The following is a 23,857-nucleotide window of genomic DNA, read 5'->3' as shown; positions in this document are numbered from 1 at the left end:
CCAATGAACGTGGAATATACGGCCAAACGCAGTTTGTTAAAATGTAAAACTCGGAGTGGAGTTTTCCTTTTCAATTTACTAGTTAAAGTCTAGTTAAAAAGAGACAGAAGCTATCTTATGCGTTGGAACATGTAACCGAATCAGTTTATAAAATTTAACTTGTCAAGCTGACTGACCTTATTGTGAAATGGCTGCAAAATTCTGTAAAACATTAATGGTAACAAAATTAGAGGTTATAAGCCGACAAACGTTGTACACAAGAAGTTAAATTCGATGCGGCAATATTGCCATGCCATTTGGAACCTGAGTGCTTAATCACATTTGATGACGTACATTGGCTGTTATTGGATAGACTTTATATAGTATATTCAAAATAATAGTAAATTCACGTTACCAAGATGTTTAATGTATTGCCTGCCGCAATTTGTAAATTCGTTTTAGAATCAGAAAGTATTTTCTTTCTCAATTTATTATAGATAAAAAGAGATACAATGCTATCTGATAAGTTCGAACATGTAACCGAATCTGCCTACAAAAGTTGTCCGGTTGTCAAAGGTCTGGAAAATTCTTCAAAATATTAATTATAATAACTACAGGACCGGAAATGTCAAACTAAAAAATTCAAAGAAATCCATGAATTAATCCACAAATCCTGTCTATTATTATTTTGAAAATTCCGAAGCGAGGCAGAATAGATTGCGTGTCTAATCAGTTACTTCGAACAGGAACGAGATAATAAAAGCCTCCTGTTGCCAGTAAAATTGGTTAGAGATGTAAATTGACAAATGGTGGAATCGTGACCAAATGTTAGATAGATTGGAAATTAACAGCTTAGTTATTCACTTGAATGAAACTGTCTAAATCAGGAATGGAATCTTTCCAAGACATGGTGATGAGATTCGAAACAACTAAAAGTGAGTGTATAATTAATTATACGATAACTATAGGAAGTTATACTATAGAACGATTTATATGCATAGATATGTATGTAATTATTCAGAATATACATGAGTATTTGCTTAAAATTTGCGAGTAGATAATACAATAGGGAGAATGCAGAACAAAGATGTATACAGGTAGTAACAGAACAAACTAAGGAGAAATACAGTGATATCAAAATTACTTTACAAGAAAACACTGTACCGAAGGAAACAAGAACTAAGCGTAAAATGTAAATATGCTCTCTGATAAAAGTAAAATATATTACTTGGATATACAGTTGTTAATTAAGTAGATTAGGCCCCCAGGAGATACCACTACATAAAAACACGCCTAGAACTTTAACTCGTAGGTGGTATAGAAAAGAACTTAATGTAAATATAATAAAACATAACATTAACCTACAAACTATTATAACTGTATAATTAATTGTGGTTTTAAGTCCTTCGATAATATATGCATTAGATCTACCATAATGTTAAAATGAATTATATTTGATAACGGTAATTTGATTTAATTATTTTATTTAGATTAAAATTTTGATGTATATCAAAGTCAAAATGATTTAAAACTCGAGCTTATGCGGCAACATTGCGACGTATTGACGTCATCAATTCAGATGACGCGAGTTCGCTGTTTTACTGAACGGACTATATGTCAGGTATTCATGTTATTTTGTGTATATCGTGTATTTTTTTCCCGGCATGGCTACTACGAGCGCGTATGCCTACAAGAACAATGACCAACAACCGAATCAATCAATGGCGTTGTTTAAGGTAATGACGGAAAATGTTATTTAAATGTGAAAAAAGAAACTGATACCGAGAAGATTGTGAGATTTACATCGGCGTCTGAACGAAAACAAACATTTCATTGGACGTTATTTAATTCCTTTGTAGGCCAACCCCACTTTTCTTGAAATTAATCGTCCCAGTGACATTACAAGCGGCGCAATCAAACAATCGACCGTCTCTATTTCTCGGCTCTCGTTCGGTTCCCACGACGTGGGAAACCGGCCTAGGAGAGGATCTCTCGAAATAGTCGGACCATTAGCTGTTGTCCTTTCATCTCTCCGTTGGAGATGATGGTGTCGAAACGTTTTCGTGTCCGCGGAATCATTAGATCACGATCGTCCGCGGCACGCTGATAAATCGCCGATCGAGATCGAACCGTCGAGGAAGGACGAACGATCTAATGGGTCTCCTACGTCAAACCTGTATTCGGTAGGTTTTAATTGAATTTGTTCGACTTTTCGTTATGGTATTACGCTTACATTAGCGAGGAAAATGATCGAGTCGTTAATAATAGAAACATCCAGCTATTTCGAACGATTCAAGAAAACGTTCATCTATTCTAACGATATTCGCCGAAATTTTATGACTGCACATTCTCGTAACTTCAACAGTTTATTTACAGTCGAGCAATTTTTTTTGAAGCAATTAATGCTGAGAAAAAATGTTTTCCGATAGCGTGTAACAAGATTTAAGATATAATACAAGTAATCGTGTTTTTTCAATTTTATTTTGTAAACATATTTTTCAATCAATCACAGGCCCCACTAATTAAAATATCAGTTATGGGAATGTTCTGCTAGAAGTAATATGAACAAATATTTCAGAGAAAATATGTTACATGAACAATTACTTACACCCAGACCCTTGGATTCCAACTGTTATAGAGGAAATTAAGAGATTCGCAATAAGACATGAGGAAGAAATTATAACTCTTGGATAACATGGAACTAAAAGATTATGGTACAGAACCAGAAAAGCTATAGACAAAAGAATATTTGATACATTTAGTAATCAGGCAAATCAAAAGATTAAAGAATAAAAACAGAGTTGCTTCGAGAACTATGTAAGTGAATTATGCCCCGAAGCAGACAAAGATTACTCGCTATGAAAACCAACTCAGAGATTTAAAAGACCAATTATTAGAGTGCCGCTTATTAAAAATGATCAAAATGAATGAGTTCAATGCAACGATGAAAAAGCTAATTTGTTCGCAGAACATTTAGCTAACCTATTCCAACCGAATGATATAGAATCTACAATAGACATAAATCCTGTTTATCAGCGCGATATAGCTGTAAATCTGATTTCTCCCATGGAAGTTACAACAGAAATTGACCACAACCTCAATACTAAAAAGACTCCTGGAATTGATGATATTTCACCTGGGTTATTAAAAGAGCTGCCACGAAAAGCAATAATCATGTTGTTATATATATTCAATGCCTGTTTGAGACTGAACCATGTTCCGGAATGTCTTAAGGTTGCTCGAATAATTATGCTTAAAAACCTGACAAACCGATAGAATAAGATCTTATTGGCCTATTTCGCTCCTACCTGTGATGTCAGAATTATTTGAGAAACTAAAACGTATTAAAATATTTATAGAAATACCAGATTTCCAATTTTGATTTTTTAGTCACCATTCGACAATCCACCAAGTGTACAGAGTAACAGCGGTTGTTGAAAAGGCATTCGCAGAAAAGAAATACTGCCCTGCAATATTCCTGGATGTCTTACAAGATTTTGAAACTGAGCAAATTGCTAACGCGGAATTACTGTCGACTGCTGGAAACATATCTTTTCGAAAGAAAATTTAGAGTCTTGCATGAAGGGGCATTCTCAACACTTAAATCTATTTCGGCTGGAGCACTACAAGGTAGAGTCTTGGGACCGTTTCTATATCTGCTCTATACTGCTGATATTCCAACAACAAAAGAAACAGTACTTGGAACATTTGCTGACGACACTGTTATAATGGCAAAGATGTATGTCTGCTTAAGGCTATAGAAAAAGTACAACTAGTCCCGCAATCCAAGTCTCGCAAGCAGAGGATGTTAAATATCTTGGTATGCACCTAGATCGACGCCTAACTTGGAAAACACACTTGGCAAGCACATACTCGCCAAACGGAAATAACTTAGACTTAAACTCTACCAAATGTATTGGCTTATCCGGTGCAAATCCAAGTTATCATTAGATAACAAGATATTACTGTACAAGATATTACTGTTTAAATGAAGTGATATAACGCGATATTCCTCTAGAACCAATAACGAGTGTAATTCAACGTGTTTCTGTGAAGTACTTCAAAAGAGTGTAGTGTATCCCAATTTACTCGCTAATCAGCTAAATATGCGAAGTGACACCGAAGAGCGTAGACTAAAACGTCTAACACCATCCGATCTGATTATTGGACATAACAGGTCAACTGAAAAGTTCCCGACCTACCATAGTAAAACACATTTCTTGGCAAAATTAGTTTTTTTTTATTCAACATAATTCCCTTCAAGGGTGATACACTGATTATAGCGACCCCCAACTTTTCGATTTTTGTACCTTTTTTGTAGTACGATTTATCCTTTCCTTCAATATATGCCTCAGTTTCGGCGATCACCTCTTCATTCGACGAAAATTTCTTCCCAGCAAGCATTTTTTTGAGATCTGAGAATGGGAAATGATGACGGTGAATGAGGATGCAATTCGAAGCCCAATTCATGGATTTTTGACACGGTGCATTGTCTTGGTGAAGCACCACTTTTTTTTTCTTCAAATGCGGCCGTTTTTCGGCAATTTCGCCCTTCAAACGGCCCAATAACGCTATGTAATAATAGCTGGTGATGGTCCTTCTTTTTTCAAGGTAGTCAATGAAAATGATTCCATGCGCATCCCAAAATACAGACGTCATAACCTTGCCAGCTGACTGTTGCGTTTTCCCATGCTTTGGAGCGGGTTCATCCTGTGCAATCCACTCGGATGACTGTCGATTGGACTTCGGATTGAAATGATGGAGCCATGTTTTATCCATTGTCACATATCGATGCAAAAACTCGAATTTATTATGCTTGATCATCTTCAAACACTGCTCCGAATCATCAACTTGTCGTTGTCTTTGGTCAAAAGTCGTTGTTTTTGGCAACTACTTTGCACAGAGCTTTCTAATACCCAAATATTCGTGAACGATATGATGTACACGTTCACTTGATATCTTTAGAGTATCTGCTATTTCATTCAATTTCAATTTACGGTCATTCAAAATCATTTAGTGGATTTTTTTATGTTATCGTCGGTAACAACCTCTTTTGGGCGTCCACTGCGTTCACCGTCTTCGTGCACATTTCACCACGTTTAATCTTAGCATACCAATCCTTGATGATTGATTTTCCTGGGGCAGTGTCCGGAAGCTCGGAATCAAGCCAAGTTTTTGCTTCAACTGTATTTTTCCCTTCGAAAAGCAATATTTTAGCAACACGCAAAATTCTTTTTTATCCATTTTTTACACAATAACAAAAGTTGTTTCGCTATAGCATTTTATAATTCACAAAGTAATGATACGATAGTTGTCAAATGTATATACGCGTCCTTTGAGGTCTAGGGCTAACTAAAAAACATATGGATTTAATTCTAGTAGCGCCATCTATGTGTTAGGCCGGGGATTTTTAATTGACCTGTTAGATAGATTAGATAGATTTGTATAGATAGACTTTAGAATAAGACTAATTAATTGAAGTAGGATTTTATACAGGGGATTACTTAATGAAGTGATTTTCTACATGCCATGTATATATAATATAAACATAACAAATACGTATTGCCGTTTGGACAGATTGTGGAACTACTAAGAGTAATAACAAAGCGTGTTCAGATATATTTATATAAAAATGTAACAATTAAAAACCTATTCATTTATCTCAAGATAAACGATCCGTGATGAAATCTATCTGTATCGACTGCCACATCTACGCTAAATCGGATTATCAAGTTCCCTTGATTCGTGTTGATTTGTCGACTCCATCTGAAGCCATCAAGGCCACTTTTGCACCGTTCACCCCCGTTTAAGTCGCGGTGTGGCAATATTGATTTGTTAAGCGTTCCTTTAAACAGAATTAAAAATATGGAAAGGATTACACGCCGGTAATGAGAATCGTTTGAAAATAATTGAATCCAATGTCTTTTCCGTCGAGCGTCGTGATTTGATCGTTTCCTTTTGCGTTGCCATCGATTGTTCGCGTAAAATTATCGATATTATTCCATTAAGTATCTGTAATAGTGTATCATTAAGATATTGGAAGTAAATATGTCCAATAAAGCATGATTGCGTCTACAGCAACATAAGTAACTCGATAATATATGTGTTTGTGGAAAACATTAAAACGGAACGCACCAATTATTGGTAATTAGTATAGGGATGGTGAAGAAATTTCGATACATCGATATATCTATATTTTTGGCAAAATTATATCGATATATTGATATTTTTATTAGACGATATTATTCGACGTGGTTTTGTCACTATATGCTTTTTCCATGTTAAGCGTCGATCAAAATGCATTCGCAGATATTTAACACTGTCTGCTTGCGGGAGTTCATAATTATTTATTTTTACTGGGGGACAAGTCCTTCTACAAAGGGTGAATGTCACATGGGAAAAATAGAAAATATCGAAGTTTATTCGTTATCGAGCAATGTTTGGTTTGTTATTTATAGTTTATTTTATTTATATTATATTATAGTCTTACTTTGATACAATAGAAGAATGTACAGAGAAGGCTCAGATCAAATTTCAAGTAAATTATTTCAGTAAAACTTGAGATATCATGTCAATCGTCTCGAAAAAAACGCGTTTAAAGTTGAGTTTAAAGTTTAAGGTAAAGTTTGATGTTGAGTGTGGTTACGTGCAGTCTCAGCTAATGGTACTTTGTAATTAGATGTTTTCAATCTGCGATTTCCTCTCCATTTATTGCTCATTATTTTTAAAACGGCAATGAAATCTTCATTAAAAATGCAAACTGCTATAAAAGTTGTAATTTCCTCAAGTTACAGCAAGAGTAGTATACTTTTTTAAAGATGCCGCGTTATTAAAATATCTTCGAAGTAATTTTTTTGAAAAATCCTTTTAAGGGCATATTATTAGAGGGTTAAGCTTTGAAAATATGAAAAAAAAAACGATTTTTTCAAATTTTTAAATTAGAATAACCCATTAATGTTCTGAATTGACATGGTAACTTGAAAAATAATTACATGTTCATCATCATCGTTATAAAAACAGTTTTATATGTCTTATTTTTTTCTAGTGGAAATAATCGATGATTAGATGATTAGAAGTAATTGAGTCGTTAAACCCATCATTCCAATCCGGACTACTCATTGTTAGAATGATCAAAACCGCACCATCAATCATCGCGAATGCGAATGAAACGAACAAGAAAAAAAGAACAAACCAAACATAGCTCGACAACGAATCCGAAATTATACATATCTAGTTAATATAGTAACGCCATCAGACCGTATACACATCGCTCAGTTCATATTTATATCAATTACTCACCCATCGTTATGCCGCCCATAAAATTAACTTTCAAAATTGTTAATGCCGCGCCGTGTTAAAGTCGGGCCGAGCGATTATTTATATGCATCGTGGCCTTGTCGTAATTTAGATATTTTCTACTTCCTACATTTGTCATGAGAAATTCACTGCCAGGTTTGACGTTAATATTGTGTGATTCCTTCAGGTGGTTTCGATATGGGCGCATTAACTGCAATCAGTGAACTGGTTCTGTCGAAGTATAAGAGCGCGGATGAATTGAATTGCATTTCTTCAAACTATATGTAGATGATGCTGGCCGGTGCATATTTGTCTTTCTGTGAGATAAATACAATTCGAAAGATTACTTTCTGAAATCTGTATATTGTATCACTCTGTATATTATTATTTTTGATTATACATCCAAAAAATGTCTTTCTAAACGACATAAGGTTACACAAGACTAATGAAAAGAAAAAGAAGTTGATGGAAGAAGGTAAAAATTAGAATAACATTTTAGGATTTTTATTAGGTTTTGTAAATCATAATATTTTTAAATGATTGCAGATATGTTGTTCTTGTAATGTAGATTGTAATTAAGGATTGGCTTGCAAACATATATTAAGATTAAGTGATTTATTTTTTTAGAAATAGGTCTGGAAAAGGATACAAATTAGATCACATGGCTGAATAATATGGCCACAGAGTATAAAATCTTCCTCCCTATCCACTATACATTCAATCAGATCGAATTGTAATGTAATATGGCAAAGAATTACTTGAGTAGATATGCAGGTCGAGAAAGACATATAGGCATGAACTGTTCGGATATATGGAAAGGATTGCCTACAATAACACCCTTCGATTTGGATGAACTCCATCAGACACACAGAAGAAGAAATTGACAAATGCTGTAATTCTGAACTAGTATTGGAATGGAAATGTTTGATTCAGTTTGAGTAAAAAAAGAAAATATTAGAACAAAATGTTGAGAAAACTAAATATACTGATGTGTATGAACATTTTCGGATGCTGGTACGGTATATCTTTTGGTCCTAGAGATACCGTCGCTTCATCGTCGCTTTGGCACTTGAATGTAGTCTATGGACGACTTAGAAAATAAACTACTTTTCGAGCAGGACACCCGGAATCCCCTCTGTGGGGTTCGTTCTTTAGATGGCGAGAAGTTGACAATATTGGTACCGCGGCGAAGATATGATGAATCTACGCAACTGCAATTGATACCTAGCTTCTGGGACTGCTCTGTGACTAATCAATAGTCACATACGTTACGTTACTCGGCGGAAAACAAGTAACGACGGTATCCGACCGAAGCTGCCCGAAGCCTTTCAAATCAAAATGTCTGCCGATAAGATTGACACTGTGAGTGAAGGAAGACTTCGACTGATTTGAATATAGCGCCGAAAGAAATGCCCAGTTGAAATGCTGATGATTGGATAACCAAAAATTAAAAATCAAAAGCTCTAAGATTTCAAAAAATTATCGGAATGATATCATTTGGAAAATAAATTAAAAATAATTAAAATTTAAATTTAATAAGGAAGTACTTCTTGTAAGCATGTAGATATTGAAAGAAAAGGTTCATTTTGCGAAAAGATCACGTAGGGAAGTCACCACTTTGGGAATTGGGAACACCACCGGCGCAGACCTGTAGAGGGCGCAAGGGGCATCGATGGTAACACGTCGACGCCTCGGGGTTGCCAGATCTTCGTTACCGTTTACTGGACGGTGCTGCTGGCACCCCGCACGTGTTCAACATATTGTAGCGACCGCTACGACCCTTTAGGGCACCACGCATTCACCTACAACAAGTTCAAAGGTTGGCAACGCCGGCGGATTGGTACCATGCGGTTCCCGGCTATAAAAGACCACCACGGCGACGTCTCGCTCTCTTTTCTTTTCTCTACTCTCTTGTAACAGTAACTACCCTCTTGTAACTTTCACAGCGCTACCGTACTTGCTTTACCTTAACCTAATATTCTCCCCATTCTCCCGTCGACCACATGTATCAATGTAAATCGAAATAAACAAGAATTTCTTCAACCAGTGTTTTTAGTTCTCGTGCAAATTCCTTCCAAAAATAGTAGCCAGTGTTCGGACAAGCAATCGCATCGACAACTACATATTCCGACCGACCGACCCGAACATTCCTACAATATAATATGTTTCTGGGTATTTTGTAGGTCGCTATTCTCAAATGTAAAATTCGACATACTACAACGTATTACCGCTCAAAAACAAAACCTCTCAACACTTGACTTTAAGATGCAAGTAGTCTGGATCTTGGGGAAAACCCCATTACCCAAAACCGATCATTTATTGGAGCAAAACAAAGTTGTATGTCTCTACGATTTGACACAGTAAGAGTAAAAACAAGAAAATATTAGGCTGAAAATACAATGAAAGAATTGAGTTGCCAACGATTGTGTGGACGCTTGACAGACTAACGGACTATTCCAGAAGTATAAAAAACCAAATTGGCCAATGTTACCATTCTCCCATATTGGCTGTCAAGTAATTGCAAATATTCTTGTAAATTTGACGGAAAATATGCTATGGAAACGAAGCCGGCTAATATTTTATTGTTATCGGTGTTGTTATCGCCTGATATCTGGACCAGTTTATGGTGTAGCTCGCGCGGGACCGATAAAAAAATAGGTGTAAAGGCGTTACGCCGCCGACGTACGTACACACACGCACCACGTCCATTCCTAATTATCGGCCAATTCTTAAACGAGCGGCCACTTTCCGTTTCTTGGCAAAACGCGACCCGTTTCGCGATAATTAGCAAGCGACAGTTAACGGTCGACGACGGATCGGTCCTTTTGAACGGCGATCGTTTCTTGCCGCGGCCGCTATTCTATTTTTTATGTCTTCGCTTTGACGGCGTCGGCGATCGCGGGCCGTTAAAATTGTTTCAAACGCCACTGACGGTCCAGCGCCGTAGATGGTCGCCGGCGCGCACCCTCGGGACCTTTAAAAAAGGCCGCGCGCCGCAGCACGCCTACCGCAATAACGTGCATTTTTTTTCTGTTCGCCTAACGAGATGTTTCCATATGTATGGACGGATAACTTCGTAACCTGCTAGTTTGGCTTCAGATAGTTCACAACTTTTTTTATAACTCTCAAAGGATTCGGGCTTATCGATAAATTTTTCTGTTAGATAGTTTTTTTATAGTCTTTCCAATAAATGTAAGTCAAATATAACTTCGAATATATTGCCCACTGCAGTTGGTGATGTCTAATGATTAGGAACATGTATCCGAATCACAATCACAACATATATCGACAGTGTTGTCAAATATCTACAAAATTTTTCAAAACATTAGTGATAATAATTAGAGGTTATAAACCGGCAATCGTTGTAAACCAAAATTCTAAGTTAATGTGGCAACATTGCGACGCGGCGGTGCCAAATATTTAAATGACGTGCATTGGCTGTTCCATTGGACAGACTATAGTTCTCCTAGTATTCAATGATCAATCAATGCCCAATGGACAATAAGTATTAATTTTATACATAGAATTTCCGAATTGTTTTGTGTGGTCCTAGCAGGAATTCGCCGAGAACGTCATTTCAAAAAGCAAAATATAAAGCAAATATTTTATTAGGAAGACATTTCATTGGTTGGATTTCATACACATCACGTGACTAACCCCTTACGTAACATTCTACTGACCAAATTTTAATATTTATTAAGTATTTTAACCAATATAGATTTGTTTAAGTAAATGAACCCTTTCAAAATAAATAAGCTTTTAATTGACGGCACTTTACAAACATCCTTTTAAAGGACAACAAAGTTTGGCCCTATATATGTTGAATGACTTATACGCGCTAAAACTTTTCAAGTAGTATATCACATTTACCTTCAATGTAATTTTGCCATCGCATCATTTTGACATATTTTCTTTTTAAACTGTGGGTAATATTTTCATGATTTCATTTCTTCTGTTGTATTTCTGTAAAAACAATATACACACATACACCGGAGGCATTCGTGAGACCGAAGATAAATTATTATCAAATAATAGTGATAATCAGGTACACAAAAATGGTATCATAAACAAACTGACCTTCTATTTTGATAAATATTTTTGTTCGTTTTCAGGTGGACTCATTAATTTACTAATAGCTTTTGTTTTTTTTTTGTACAAAGAAGTCAATTAATTAAGAACTTCCTTATTGTAATATCAAAGATGGATCCCCTGAATTATTAAAGCTATTTATTTTACGATTACTTAGTGCCTTCAATGCAAACATTGCATGTATTTAGTAGTAACCTTATATTATATAAAACGTTTTCAATTTTACCGTCACCTTATTTGACGTCGGCTTAGCCATCACTTACCATCTTTCACCTTGTTTTAATCACGATTTATGAATAATATTTTCATAGTCTGTCTATTTTTCATATTTCTTGAATTCACGGTCTCGTCATGTGATATTTAAACATTTTTTCGGCATCTTACACTTAATAGTTTATTTTACTTTATTTTTTATTAATATATATAAATAGCAGGTGAATAGGCAAATGTATTACTTAAGTCTTAAAATTAGCTTACTCTTGATTTAAATACTTTATATTTTTGAGTTTATTGCATCCATGCAATAAGATTTATTGACTTTACTGAGGTATCGACAGAATGTAATAACATTAATAATCGAAGGAACATTAAAACCGTTGAACAGTATATTGTATATGCGCTACATAGCCCTAAACACTATATATGGATATATGTAGGTGTATCTAGTAGCCCGTGACAATCCTTGAACAATTATACATGGCCGATAGTTGTCGTTGTTAAATTAGGTTTGTTAAATGTACTAAAAATGCATATTTATTGCTTTATTTTAGCATAAGATGTAGTTAATCGAATTTCAAGTTCTGTTGCTTAGTTTAATTGCTGGGACAATTTATCGTAGCGGTTGGTCTTGAAATGGCTGTGTGTAAATATAATTTTATTATAGATAGTAAATTTAGTTGGGGCGTTATTAAAAGTTTTTAATTTTCGAGTTATTATTTAAAAATGTATGCTCACAATTTTATCGTTAGAGTACAAAAAAAATCAAAATAACCATGAAATAATTAATACTATGGCTTGGTGGCGCGGTAGTTAAGGGCTCGACGAATCCTTCTGGGGCAAGGATGTACTTATTGTTTGTGATTGTAATTGTAAATGTCTTTACAGGCAACTTCCGATTGAATACTTATCATCATTGAATACCAATATTGTATTAGTGATATTCTTAATTGTGAAGGAGTAATAAGGCTACATTTGCTGATGATAATATCTTACTCGCTATAAGTAACAACTTTGAGACAGCTGTAAATAAATTACAAACAGCTATTAATAACATTAGAGTGCGGCAAAAAATGGGAAACAAAATTAAATGCTACAGAGTCTACACATATGGATTTCTCATATAAAATTAGATTACCTGCCAGAGATAATTGGTTATAGCATGTGTTAAGAAAAAAAGAACATAACTTTGTATGAGGCCTAAACAATATGGTGGTTGTCTGAATAACAGTCCAATTATTACCTCCCAATAAATTTTTACTGAATAAACAAATTTTGATGTTAGTACGAACATACGGTATGCATGGCATGGACTTGTATAAATAAATCCTACATCAATAAGATCCAAACTTATGAAAACAAAGTTCTTCAGAGTGTTATTAACGATTCATGGTACATAAGAAATGAGGGCATCCACAAGGACCTAACCGTACCTACGGCCAGCGAAGAAATTAAGCGGTTTGTGAAAAAATATTAACTGAGATTGCGCAAACGTAAAAACGTTAAAGTACGACTACGCGACAATGGATTTATTTAGAGGCTGAAGAGACAAAACCCTTTCTTGCCAAGTTTTAAATTTATATATGGATGGACTAACACCTAATACATCCATCAAACGCTAATTTTGAGTTTGAGATCTTGAAGAACAATATTAAGGAAACATAACTATACTTCCTTCCAATGAAACAGCCAATGTACGTCATAGATGACGTCGAATATACTGCCAAATGCAGTTTGTAAAAATTTTAAATGTATTTTAAACTCAGAACGGGTTTTCTCTTTTCATTTTACCCTAGTTAAAAATACACAGGATGTTATTTAATGAGTCCGAACACATAACCAAATTAATCAATAAATATCCATTTATCTTGGTGTCAACACTGTTGTGACAGATGTGTACAAAATTCTTCAAAACGTTCATGATAGGAATTAGAGGTCAATAGAGGACTATTTTGAGGATTTTGATTTTGAGGATTTGTATTGGCGTGCTTTATTGTTATAATGAATAAGTAATTGCAATATGTGTGCGCCGTGTTTTTTAAATAAAAAAATACTCCATATAATTAACGTACAGTACTTCTTATTAACAAAACTATGGGTTACAAGCATTGAACATAACCTATACAGAAAGAATGAGCATGTAATAAATTAATTAGCCTAGATAATAAACATATACCCTTTCGCATTCTTCCACCAGATGATGAAAATTCAAATATGATATTCCTTATCGAGTGAACAATTTCGAAATGCCAACAAGAAGACCATCATCGTTTAACTTTCAGATCATGTTTAGATGTGCTTTATATAAAATCAAGGTCCTCGAAGAAGACGGACGAGTAAACGGTATCACAATTTACGGTGAAATATACCGTAACATCTCGTGCGATACTCGTCTAATACGATACCTACCTTGGACCGCACTTTATGATCGAACTTAGAGATTGGCATTGAAGGCAATCGAATGGATAATTGTGTAAATGTTGCTACAATTAGAGAGTAATGGGGTCTATATGTGTACCTAAAACGAGATACCTACAATTTAGAAGGTACCTGTTTGAATGCTATCGGTAAATTATTAACTCAAGTAAGAATATCTTTTCAATTTCTCCATAGAAAGTTTATAAATAGTTTTTTTTAACTATTGGAAATTTAAATTATGCACTTAGTCATTATTTCTCCCTACTTTCTTTAGGTTAGAGGCGTTTAGTTTTATCTCCTATTATTTTCTGGCTGAATTATGTTAAAATTATATAAACATCATGTTGGCGATTCAAAATTTTACATCGACGTTAATTTCAATCTATTTAAATCACTGAAATCACTTTTGACAACTTATTTTATTTAAATTATATTTAATATGTACTTCTATAAGTAATCATACGCATGTACAAAATAACTTTGAACAGACTATATTTTTGAACCCTATAAGCGGCATATACGGGAACTTTGTATTTATTTCTTCTTTGATTACTTATAGAAGTACATATTAAATATAATTTAAATAAAATACGTTGATAAGATAATATACTAGATAGAATATACTAGATATTATTTATATATAGTAGATATTATTTACAATAAATAAACATCGCGGATATTTTAAGGTTATGTTGTTGGCGTATATCGGATCCTGCGTTATTAATTATAATAACTTAAGTGTTTCACACTTTCTTTTGTTGGAAGGAGTGATTTATTTGTAGAGCTTATAATATAGTTAATATTCTTGGTAAACTTATATTACATTCACAGAATAAATAAAATAGAATTTAATCAGAACAAATTGATTTTGAACATTTAGAAATAATAGGAATACTACTTCTATTTATCCATCTCTCTGGTGATATTCGTGAGGTCATGGTGGATATGATGAAATAGTAATTGAAGTTATACAAAACTTGACCCCAGTCAGACATTTTGTATTAATATCTTAAGAATTTCCAAATAGATCTACACGAACGAGGTTTTCGTTCAAGCGTTTCTTAAAATCCTAACCAAATAACAGGTCAATTGAAAAGTCCACAGCCTACCATAGTAAAACATATTTTTTCCGCAAAATTAGTTTGTTTTATTCAACATAATCCCCTTTAAGGGTGATATTAATTAATTATCGCGACCCTCCAACTTTTCGATATCATTTTTGTAGTACGATTTGTCTTTTGCTTCAAAATTTCAGTTTCGGCGATCACTTCTTCATTCAACGAAAATTGCTTCCCAGTGAGCATTCTTTTGAGATCTGAGAATAGGAAATAGTCGCTGGGGCCAGATCTGGAGAATACGGTGGATGAGGAAGCAATTCGAAGCCCAATTCATGGATTTTTGCAATCGTTTTCACTGACTTGTGACACGGGGTATTGTCTTGATAAAGCAGCACTTTCTTTTTCTTCAAATGCGGCCGTTTTTCGGCGATTTCGTCCTTCAAACGGTGCAATAACGCTATGTAATATTCGCTGTTGATGGTCTTTCCATTTTTAAGGTAGTTAATGAAAATTATTCCATGCGCATCCCAAAATACAGATGCCATAACCTTGCCAGCCGACTGTTGTGTTTTCCCACGCTTTGGGGCGGGTTCATTGTGTGCAGTCCACTCGGATGATTGTCGATTGGACTTCGGAATGAAATGATGGAGTCATGTTTCATCCATTGTCATATATCGACGCAAAAACTCGGGTTTATTACGCTTGATCATTTTCAAACACTGCTCCGAATCATCAGCTCGTCGTTGTTTTTGGTCAAAAGTGAGCTCGCGCGGCACCCACTTTACACGGAGCTGTCTCATAACCGAATATTCGTGAATGATATGATATACAAGTTCAGTTGATATCTTTAGAGTGTCTGCTATTTCATTCAATTTCAATTTACGGTCATGCAAAATCATTTTGTGAATTTTTTAATGTTTTCGTCGATAACAACCTCTTTTGCTCTTTCACTTTTCTTTCGCTTGATCCGACAGCTGTCAAATTTATATACGCATCTTTTGAGGATTAGGGCTAACTAAAAAACATATGAATTTAATTCTAGTAGAGCCATCTATGTGTCAGGCCTGTCATATTGTGTGTGAATTGAATGATTTCTAGATGTATTACTATCGTAAACTATCTGAATGCTGCCCAATTTGCGTCAGTAATCATTGTTGCGAGAACACAGCAAGATTTTATTCAACGAATAGTAAAGGAAAGTATACATGCTCAAATTATTTTTAAATGTTTGTCTAAATAATGTATATCATTAAGATCAAATTAAAGTGAATTTATTAAATGATTTAATCTTTTAGTAAAGTTCCATAATAACGTTTATTAAAATATTTTCCAAAATCGTATTTAAATTTGATATAGAAATACATTTCTGCCTACTATAACCTTGGCTTTCTTATTTTGAAAAATGCTTTTGAGAATTGTTTATATTTTTACGAGTTACATAACCTCTATTAAAAAACAACGGTGGTTAATACCGTTTTCGCTTTTTTGACATTTTCTGTATTTTGTCAATTATAGCACAATTTATAGTTTAAGAGACATGCTAGAGAAGAAAGCAACGATATATTTGTAATTCACTAACGAACTAGATAGGAATTTTATTCGAATTCTGTTAGTTGTATCTTTAAACGAATACGTAGATTTTTGTTTAATTATTATTATTAAAATTTGTCCTGTTACTGCTTATTATTTTATTCCTATTAAAACTAGGTATGGGTCCAGTCGTTGCTCAACATAGTTATACCAGGCAGCTACTATCATAAATTAAATAAAACGGAGCAATTTTCTTTTATTTCTTTATTTTTAACTATAGTGATTTGCATATAAGGACTGTTGCAACTGAAATACAACACATAATGTGAAATAATGCTCACATGACATGTCTACTATGCTAGTAATAAATTTAGGGTCAAGGTAGCAACATACTTAAGATCAAGAACTATTATTCTTATAAAACTTGTTGAAAGTTATGATTAAAACAATCATTTGTCTATATAAACACATATTTGTCACTGTCAAATATGTCAAAAGGAATTTGAAAAATATTTAATGATATAATATTTTATGAGTAAGAGTTGTGAACTAATTCTGAGGGAGTGTTGAAGTAAATTCAACCTTTTATTGCAAATAATTTTTGATATTTTTATTTTCACGTCTTAATAAATTATTGAAGGAGGCTTCCCTCTCAGTTTCTTTCATTTTGACCTTTTAAATCATTGTCGACAAACCAGGACATTATTTGGCAATTAGGTCGAATTTATCTTGTAAAGAAAAATCATTGGCACTTTTTTTAAAATTCGGCTATTAAATTATTTTTTCAAAATAATATATTCACTTCAACGTTTCCATGACTTTTCGATGTTTTTAGTAGAACCTTTTGGTTGTTGATAGCTTTGGACGATTTTTATCAACTGCTCTTTATTCATTTCATGATCTTCTTGATTCAGATATATAGCAGTTATTTCATTCATTGTTGCATATCAAAGCAAACAATCCTTTTTGTTGTGTTTGAACACCTCGAAAGAGCATTCTTCGAGTACACACGTTGTTGTTTTTGATCACATCTTAAATAGTATTTTTTTAACCAAAAGACGATTAGTTTTAAACATATAAAATTCTTTTACCTACTTTTCATTCTGTTTTTATAAAAAATACTGTACATTTATTGTTCGAACGTTTACTATCCAGAAATCATATATGTTTATCAATAATAGTACCATCTTTATATGATACTATGAGAGATATGTTTTTACTACGACAAAAGCCATGTTAAGGTCTCTAAATTATTTGAAGAGACACTTAAAGTCTTATGAAGAAGTCGAAGAAGGTGAATATTGGTTTAAGTGGCAGGATTATAAATGACTTGATAGCGGATCTACGAATATAGCTCGAATAAATACATTATGTAATTCTATGAGCTAAATAACCTAATTTTGGACCAAACCGTTTAAGAGAACAATGGTTCCAAACAATGGAATTGAGAACAAATAGAAATTGTCAATACAATGTGTCAAAATACCATTAAAATTAAATACCGTGCTTAATATTTCTTAACACTTCTAGTTGAAAATGACTGATAGTTCAATTCGGGCAAGTTAAAAAACCGCAATATACACAGCTCGTACGCTGTCTCGTTTTGTCCAACTCTACTGATCATGTGTTTAAAGCTATTAATTACCGATGTGTTTAATTAATGACTACTTGAACCGAAATCATCAACCGTAAATACACCGCCGTTGCGGTTCTTTCTCAAATTTGCATTATTTCCGTAGGCTTCTAGACGACCTATCGGTTAATTATCGGGCAACCATAGCATTGTATGTAGTAATTAGTGTGGGAAATGTTAAAGGCGGGTCACCATCTGACTCGAAGGTATCAGATTTAATGGTCGGTTAACGTCAATTAATAAAATTAGACGCTTAAACCCAATTTGTATGAGTAAGATGCGGTTATATATTTATTTAAGCTTAACGTGTGCACAAAATACTGAAATTTTGTATAACTCTGAGAGAAAAGAAGACACTAAATGTGGATATATTCTGTGAAGCGCCGGAAGATAAATAATTTCATTACTTTGTTGTTGAGTTGAATTTGATTGAATTGAAGTTTACCCTCCAAGATACAACCAAAATCAATGTACTATTTCGACTAAAACATGTCCCAGATGTTTGGAAGATGGCTGAAATTATCATGATCCCAAAGCCTGGAAAATAGCCAAATGTTATTATATTATTATATCTTATTATATTTATTATATTTATTAGGTATTTGAAAAACTCCTGTTGAAAATAATAAAACCGATTATAGAGAAAAAAACTCTAATACCGATACAGCAGTTCGGGTTTACTAACAACCACTCAACAAATAACCAGGTTCATAAGGTACCAACAATAAACAATAAGGTATGACATAGCGCTCTTGTTCATAAGCTAAACAAAATTTTAGTGAAGCAAGACACTATTAAAATCTTACATCATAGTCAGAATGTTTAGAGTCAAACAACAGGCCTATTCTACAATATATATATATATATATATATATATATATATATATATATATATATATATATATATATATTAATCACAAATACAGACATAAAGTATGGTATATATGTAGCAAGGTCCTCCTACATATATACCTAGTTTTTAGGTCCTTCTACTGTTGCGATAGCCGTGTGTTGGACTCCTGTTGGGTATGGATATACCATACTTTATGTCTGTATTTGTGATTATGTGAAATCCGACAAGGAATAACCATCCCAATCAGAGGGCGTTAGACCGGATGTCTTCTGGTCTTCTAAGTTGGTCACTGACTAGTTGGTAGGCTTAATGCGGAATATCGTGGTTCGGAGCCCACGTTAAATAATAGGTCCTGTCCAGATAAACCCTGGTTGGTAAAAAAGAGACCTTAAAGTACACTTAAAAAAGTTATTGTAAAGACAGATTGTAGGTTAGTCGGTAGAGACCAGTAACAATGTAATAAATACATTTAAAAAATTATTCAGAATTTCAGAGATATATATGTGTATCCTATATAATAACCTTCCCTATAAGAACTAAATGATGTACAAACGTCTACGTAGCATTTTAAAATAGTTTACTTGATCCTGTGCTATAATATGGATGTTGCGTATGTTCATTGAAACTGATAATTTATTGTGGGACCCAAGCGTATCTCGTGTGATCTGACAAACGATTAATAAATAATAAATAATAAATAACTAAATAAATATTCTCACTATTTTATTTGGTATGAATATAGCAGGAATATGAAGTATGATACTTCATATTAAAGAAACTTCTGGGTAGTAAAATGACACAAAACTCCAAATGGTTGGTACTATTTGTATCCAAGAAAGAAAGATAAGGAGATTAGAAACAACTTTTTAAAACATAACAAGTGAATTTGTATATAGTATAAAACTATATATGTTTGTTTCAACAGAAATTATTTATATATTTTTATGTTTTGTTCATATTCATAGATTTTATTATTTATAAAATATTTATATTCGTTTTGATAGGTTCGACAAATTTGTATTTACATAAACATTTTACTTGACCATATCTTAGATGTATATTTAATGAGTGTTTTTCAAGTTTACTAATTTGTATTCCGAGTAAATCACGACGGATGAATAAAGTTATTTATAAATGAGAAAGTCATCTATATAAGAGACCTTTTTTTCTATAAATAAAACCGTTAACGAGGATCGAAGCAGAAGAGAATCGCGACCGGTCCCGGTATATTAATCTATCTAGGCGTTCACGTAAACACAATATCCGCGAGCGGCATAGTGAACGCAACTATCATCTAACGGTCGACCCCGCGTGACGAGTGGGGCTGAAAAGGCCCGGTTTCAAGGTCGCCGCTGAAGATGAGCTCGCCAGCCAAGTGTACTACTACTCGGTCGCGCTGAGATGGGAAAGAGGTTTCGCGCTGTTGTTTCTCGTTACGGCAAATGAATTTTTTCGCTGTCGTTAAAAATTCTATAATTTAGTTCAGTGTAAGGGCTTAGGTTAGTATTTACAGACCCCAATTTTCATGCAAATCACCAAGAAAATACTTGCTTGATATAATGAAAATTACACGAAAATTAATAAATATAGCCTAAACAATACAAAAATAATAACATAATTTGGTGGCATGTACACAAAATTAAATTACAATGGCACTGACTTGAAAATGATCAGTTGGTAGTAGTTAAAATAATACTGTAAATAGATAAATATTAGTTAGGTATTAAGCTAAATTGTGTGTATATAGTAAATTATAAAATACGTGTAGTAGATAGGTTAAATAAGTTTTTTGTTTATTTTTATTTAGTTATTACAACGATTATTATGTACATATTTTATTTTAAAATATTTTTTTTGTGTTAAAAATCTAAGTTTGATTATTGTTTACTTTTTGGTGAGTTCGTTATATGTTTTTTGAAGTCGGTTAAATTTTTTTGCTAAACATATTTTATATACTTTTCTTTCTCTGGATTTGGATTTGGTCTTTGGATTCTAACTTACTTCAGAGTCGAGATATTAGATCTCTTTCTTTTAGTCTCTTAGCTATAGTATAAACAAATGTACATGTATGTATGGACAATGTACAAAATCCTTATGTCAAATGATCATATGATATAGTACGAGGGCGATTTGATAAGTTACTGACTTCTTAAATAAAATGATTTTTTCGATAGAAAAGCGTTTTATTTCTGAACATAATCTCCTTTTAACTCAATTTACTTACCTAACTCGTTTTTCCAATTTTTTATTCCTTCCAAATAATAGGTTTTTTCAAGGTCCCCTCTTACCACCTAGCCATGGAGAATATGCTGGATGGGGAGCAATTTTTGAATTTTTTCTATAGTAAATCGATCCAGCTCTAAATAATATTATGGTTTGTGTAATCGCGCGGATAGCTTTTTAATACCCATATATAGTACCCATATGTAGTTTCATTCTCTTCAGCACACGAAACTAAGATTTTTCCATTTCTATTAAAATTCGATATTATATTATTTTATATAGTCAATGCCTGTCAAACACAAACTAAATGACGGAGCTTGCTCAAAATTTCGCCGTAGTCCATTAATAGATGGCAGTTGAGAGTAACAATAATTCACTTAAAGATAGTGTACGGGAAATTCAAAAATCACTGACTTATAACAGCTTAGAAGAAGTTTGTGTGTGTACTTAAGTATTAGTTCTATTTTCTTTTCAATGTATACATAATCTTTTTGTTTAACTATTTTCTGTGTAATTCCAGTATGTGCGAAATTCCAGTAGTTTCATTAAAATGTCAATTCAAACATTCCAATACAACATACCAATACACATATCATAATAGAAAACATTTCCAGAATCAGGTTTGTTCGTGCCCAGCGGGAGATTTCCCACAAAGTATCGCGGATATAGCGACTGAGCCTTCCGGGCCCAGGTCGGTGTCATCTTCGTGCCGTCATCAAGTGGGTTCTTCGTTGTCGTTGGTATCATCTTCGTTCGAAGAATCGATAAAATTATCAACACGATCGGTCCGTATTTTACGATAAATATAGCAAAGATTGCTAGACGTATTTGTGTTACATTGAATTTATTGTGCACAGCTCTAAATCTAACGGTTTAAGTATAAAACCAACGTTGCAAGATCTATTATTAAGTTTATATTATTGTTGATAAAATCACTCTACAAATAAAAAGGGCATTTTTGTATTAAAATCTGAAGCTAAATATTATTTGTAAATATATATTAACTAAAAATATCTTATTAAATAAAAATCTATAAAATTCTAGTACTCTATGAATTCAAGGATCAAAACAGTGACTTTGTAAACGAATTTCGATGTTTTGTTAACGTTTTGTATAATTTTGATTATAATCTTCCAGTGCTCTCAAAAATAACAAATAAAAGTATTGAATAAGTTCCGTGATATAAATACCAAACACAGAGCAATAGTTGAATTTATTTTAATTCATTTCTTGAAAATGTATAAAAAATTAAATTCGTGATTTTTTCTGCTAAATTCTGCTTGCTTTGCTCAATGTTCGTTGACTTTTTTGCTTTGTAACTTTTTAGTTTTTTACAATAGCAGCACATTTCTAGATCAATAATTTTCTTCTTTTTGGTTTTAGATTACTAGGAAGGTTGCAATCGTGTCATCGAGGACGCGTCATTTGTCAGATTCTTTCACTCACTTCACTAATCACTTTACCCACTTCATTAGCCTGTAACCTTTGGATTTTAAATTTTTTATCTCTTATTATGTATTTATTTCAATTAAAAAAATACCTAAAATTCCCCCTAAAAAATCAATTTTGAGTAGATTAAAACTGAAGTGAAGAAAGCCTTGAATGTCATTAAAGGCATTGTTTACATTACACAACACTATACAAGATCAGATGGTTTGATTCTTTTGAGTCTTTGTCCTGTTTTGGTGGTATCCAAAAGCTGCAATACTTCAATATTCTCATGAGAATGGAATCTTTCCTCGTGCCCCCTTACAATTCTCTTGATTTCTTGACTGACTGTGGGTATCTGAAGGTCTCGATGTAGGTATCAGTCCTATAGTATTTGTGCACCCACAATACCTCTCAGGACTTTTCTCTTTGCAGAACATCCCCATAATATGTCCACATAGGTTTCAGTATTTGCTTATATAATACCAATTTATTATGTACTGATAATTGTGATTTTCTTCCAATTAGCCAGTACATTTTCCTATATTTCAATTTCAGTTCTTTTCTTTTCTTCTTTTTATGTTCCTTCCAGCGAAGTTTTGCATTAAGAACTAAGCGTGTCTAATATAGTAAAAAATGTTAAATTATTATTTTTTATTCATTTCGTTTTACAGCGACCATTATAAAGATTGTCGACAAATTCTCCTCAGCACGCATCTAATATACTTTCCCCAAGTCGCCATCATTTTTGTCGTTCTAACTGGAGACGGTCGCAGTCACTTAATTAAGAAGCAGCTAATTTGCGTGTACGTTTCCTGCGGATTAACTCGCCTAGTCGGCGCTTTACGAAATACAGAGTGATTTAGGGCACGAGTAACTGTCAGGGTCGACAGTTCAAAGACGATTTAAATGAAGTCCTATTAGGCCGAAAGCAGTTTTTCAAGCTACCGTTTCGTCGCCAGTGATGAAGGTTTTATTAAATTTATCCTGTTACTAGATTTATTTTAAATGTTTTGTAGTAAAACTATAAAGATTTCTTAAATCAAGTTAGTATCCTGTTCATTAAACTTGACTTTATAAAATCAATTATGTTCCATTTCGATTGATGGTCGATATAATTCTGTATTTAAATAA

General features: G+C 33.4%; 1 protein-coding gene across 4 annotated transcripts in view; it reads right to left on the bottom strand.

Moving 5' to 3' along the window:
• Window positions 1-23,857, bottom strand: part of LOC143194021 (uncharacterized) — a 356,961-nt gene that overhangs the window by 6,741 nt on the left and 326,363 nt on the right. The gene's annotated exons all lie outside the window — the stretch shown is intronic.

This window comes from Rhynchophorus ferrugineus, unplaced genomic scaffold (assembly GCF_030347505.1).
Source record: "Rhynchophorus ferrugineus isolate W39M unplaced genomic scaffold, kcgeb_rfMv2 rfM3, whole genome shotgun sequence".
Classification (NCBI taxonomy): Eukaryota; Metazoa; Arthropoda; class Insecta; order Coleoptera; family Curculionidae; genus Rhynchophorus; species Rhynchophorus ferrugineus.
This window is presented reverse-complemented; position numbering and strand designations above follow the sequence as displayed.